We start from the raw sequence: 4485 nt of genomic DNA on the forward strand, positions 1-4485 counted from the left end.
ACATGATGTTCTTATCCCTTTTGAGTCCCTTGACATGTGTTCCTTCCCAAAAAGTATTCTTCCTTCGGATGAAGACCTCTTGGAAGCCATGATCAAGGTGTGTCCATTGACATGTCTTTCTTCCAGTTAGAAGCCATGCTCAGTGTGTCCGAGGAAAGTTCCTTTTGCTGTGTCAACCTCGTTAAAAAATGAATCAGGTATGAGGATAGTTCTTTTACTGAGTCAACCTCATTAAAAAATGAATCAGGTAGGTTTTAGGACATGTAGGTAGATTGTAGAAAGTAAGTGTGTGCGAGGACAGTTCCTGTTACTGAGTCAACCTCGTTAAAAAATGAATCAGGTACGAGGATAGTTCCTGTTACTGAGTCAACCTCGTTAAAAAATGAATCAGGTATGAGGATAGTTCTTTTCTTGTGTCAACCTCCTTAAAAATGAAACAACTCCCTTTTCAAGTGAAATATTGAAAGTAAACCTTCATTTCATCCAGCCGGTTGAATGCAATGAAGCCTGGGGGGCATGTACCTCATTTTGCATCATTAAACTGGGGACATGCGAAATTTTTGAGCATAGTTCCTTGTCTTGTGTCAAGCTCGTTAACAAATGAAACAAGGGTAGGTTAAGTAGGCAGATTGTAGAGTAGTTATGAGCATAGTTCCTTGTCTTGTCTCAAGCTCGTTAAAAAATGAAACAACTCCCACAAGTCTTTCCAAGATTTTGAAAGTAAAGCTTCATTCCATCCACCTCATTGAATGCAATGAAGCTTGGGGGGCATGTACCTTGATTTGCATCATTATGCCGGGGGCATGTGAACTTGTAACAAGCATAGTTTTTTGTTTCAAGCTTGTGTAAACATGAAACCGAATCCGAGCATAGTTCTTTTCCTGTGTCAAGCTCGTTAAAAAATGAAACAAATCCTCCTCTAATTGAGTCGAGAGATTGACTAGATCTCGTAAATGTTAAGTTGTATATTTAGGTTAGTTGTTTCGGTGTTTTGCATAATTTTCTTACAGTTTTAGGTCAAGTCTTTCAAATGATCTCGTACTTGAACCTTCATTTCATCCTACTGGTTGAATGAAATGAAGCTGGGGGGGCATGCGCTCTAGCAGTTACGCTTAGGGGGCATAAAGCATAGTTTTTATCTGTTTCAAGCTTTTGTAAAATTGAAACCTATCTCGAGTCAATTTCAGTTATTTTCAAGACTCGTTAAACTCATGAAAATACCGAGATTATTTTGCTATCTTTCATTCTCGTAAAACAAATGAAAATGCCGAGATCTTTCCGTCTTTTCCTACTCGTAAATTAAATTGAAAGTCGGCCATATGAGTACATTTTTATCCCTTTTTCGAACTCGTTAAAACTTACGAAAAAGTGAAACCTTGGAGTTCTCTTTTAAGCCCTTTTCAGACTCCTAAAACATGAAAAGATTGCCGAGCGTTTCTTTTACACTCGTTAAAACGGAATTAAAAGATGGTCCCCTTATAGCTCTTTTCTGACCGTAAAATCAGGAAAAGATTGCCGGGTTTTTGTCGTTTCAAACTCGATACGGAAATAAAACGACGTGTCCTTGATCGCTTTTTACTTTTCAGGTCAGTGGCACTAATTATGAAAGTACTCCTTGGTCACAAGATCAAGCGGTTCCCCCAGGTATTATTTTATACTTTTTCGGGCTTGAGGGACACAAATGTACGAAAAAGTTCAACGTGGAGTCTCCTTTAGTTTTTTCAGACTCTCTAAAATTGAAAAACGCTGAGTTTCTACTATACTAGACTCGTTAAACTTTTACAGTAGAGGACCTGTTCAATTACAAACAGGAACGAACCACTCCTTCCTAGGGTTCGAATTTAAACTAGGTTGGACTCGTCCGAAGGATGAGCTTATAATCAAGCATATGTTATCCTCCTCAAGCTTGTTAAAAATAAAGAGGTACTTGCCAGAAATGGTGGGGGAAAAGAGAGAAGAATGAACCTGTTTGTTACCTTTTGTCTCAAAAGAAACTTTATTACCACTCTTGAACACGACACTTTTCATTCACCTGGGTTGGGAAATCTTTTACCTCACAGTTGACCAAACCACTTTGAAAGTCTTTAACCGGGTTTCGGGGATTAACTTTGAGTTATTCGTCACCAAGCCATCTATCGTGTCGTTATGTGTTCAAGAGGTCTGCAAGCAAAACTTTCATCTGCAAAATACTTGTCATCCATTTGACCATCCCTGAGTTAGTCCTTACAGCAACATTTCTTCAACTTGAACAATGATTTCGTGTTGTGGGCTTGCCTGCAACGGGTCGCTTTCTATCGACATCGACACATTATCTAGAAAGATGACTTAGGAATCGACAGTACCTTGAAGTCTGCATGCATCAATGGCAGGTTTCTCGCCTTTGACGTCAGTTTACATCATTGACTTTCGATCAAAGGATTCCATGAAGTGTTCGACATCAAAACATCTATTCACATTTCACGGGTTGTGCTTGGTACTTTGAGAACCATTGACATTACTGGTGGTTTCTCTCACGCTTGTTAACAGTTTGCATCATCGACTGGTAATCAAGTGGTTTCTAACATGTTCGACATCGAATCATTTAATCACATGGCTAGAATCATACCAATTCGGGAAGTAGAAGTGAAGACCCTGGATCTAGTTTCTACCATCCAGGCTGCGAGGAGTTTTGTATTCATTATCTATGTAGACTAATCATAAACAGATGGCTGCGTCCATACTGTGTCTACAAAAGTCTATAAAAAATGATGTACTGCAAGATCATTCCTGTATCAGAATAGTTAGTCCATTAGTTAAAGTTTTGAATCTGAGTATGGGAATGCCTACCTCAGTGATGATATAATCTTATCCATGTATTTTGTGTTGAAAATTGCAGGTTCCAACCAGGCCATCCACAAGACAATCCTTGAAATGATAAATCGCTTCACCCTTCCTAGAATTACAAAACCCTAAATCTATTCCAGGCTTCGCACTTTAGGGGGCAATCTGTTACACTAAAAAATGTCACCTTGACTACTTACAGTTAGTATGGCTCGAATCAACAGTCATGCTACCCTCTTAGGCAAGTCTTATGCCTCTATTATCCATCTCAAACTCAAAGAAGAGAGAAAGTCTTGTCAAAAATATATTTATCTCTGGGGTCGCAGGTTCTCTCTAGCCTTACCTGCGGGGACGCTGACCATGTTCACAAAAGTTGCGTCCTTGGACGCTCTGTATGTTAAGGGACAGGTGCGTCCTTCTGTAAAAGGCAAAATGCGCAAGTTTCATCTTAAAAAAGTTACTTGTGGTTACTTCTAGAACTTTCTAGAGGTCGGTTTGATGAAATGGATGCGCCTACAGTTGGTTCATGTATCCCTATTAAGGAGGAACTTATCCCATCAATAAGGGAGCTATCCCACCCAAAGAGGGGGATTATCCCATTGATGGTGGACCTGAATAACCTCTTTACAGCACTATAAATAAAGGCATTGAGCCAGAGGGAGGAGAGGTTGGAGCTATACATTTTCTTTGGGTAAATGCTGCAGGAATTAGGACTCCCATTTAGAACCTTGTGAGGAGAGATTGTCTTTGCTTGATTCTACTTGGAAGTGGGTGAGCTTTGTCAAAGTAGAGGAAAACCCTTGATGGACCCTGGGAGGAACTTGCACAACACCAAGGCCAGGTTGTAAGAGTTTCTTTGTTTCGTTATTAATACAAACTGGTTTATTTTTCTCAATAGCTTGTGTTAATGAGTTATTTCATGTGTTCCTTGGTCTGCATGTTGAATATATGTTTTATTATATGAAATGCAAGTGCTTGGTAATTGTTTGATTGTTTGTGGTTGCAGGAATTGATGTGAAGGAGGAGCTCATCCGGATCGGCAAGGACGGACTACAACAACAGCGTTTTGGAATAAGGTAAGCCTAAACACTTGTAGTTTTCATGTTTTAAAAGGTATATTTAGAGAAAGATCACTCCATTTTGTCTTGTTTGTCGCTAGAGAGTTTAGACTCCTAGGGAGGTCAGTTGTGTCCGCACAAACGACTGTTTCCGTACGACAGGAAGTTATCCCTTAATTAAGGAGATAAGGATGAGTTGTATTTGAGTTGTAATTAGTTAGCTCAGTTAACTGAGTTAAGTCCATTTAAATTAGTTCCAAATAGTTGGAGGAACTAATTATGAGCTCAGTCAGTTAATTCATGCATGCATGCAACTAGTGTACTCTAGATAACTAAATATTCTCTCGTATATAACTAATGCATGTCAATTCAGAGAAATTCCCAGTTGAGATTAAATACAAGGACATTGTACTATCAGTTGGAAGAATTTTCCTATATAGGAAACTCATCCATGCAGAAGGAATCATCTCCTTCAGGATTGCGCAGTTATTTCAGAGGTCAGAGTAGTGTGTGAGGGATTATTACACACAGGTGGCATCTTGAGGACCTAGGAGAAACTGCGCAATGAGATAAGAGCCTTGGAAGACTGAAGGAAGGCGTATGTGTT

Source organism: Pinus tabuliformis, chromosome 2_1 (assembly GCF_031772625.1).
Source record: "Pinus tabuliformis cultivar Carrire ecotype Pingquan chromosome 2_1, CPIR1, whole genome shotgun sequence".
Classification (NCBI taxonomy): Eukaryota; Viridiplantae; Streptophyta; class Pinopsida; order Pinales; family Pinaceae; genus Pinus; species Pinus tabuliformis.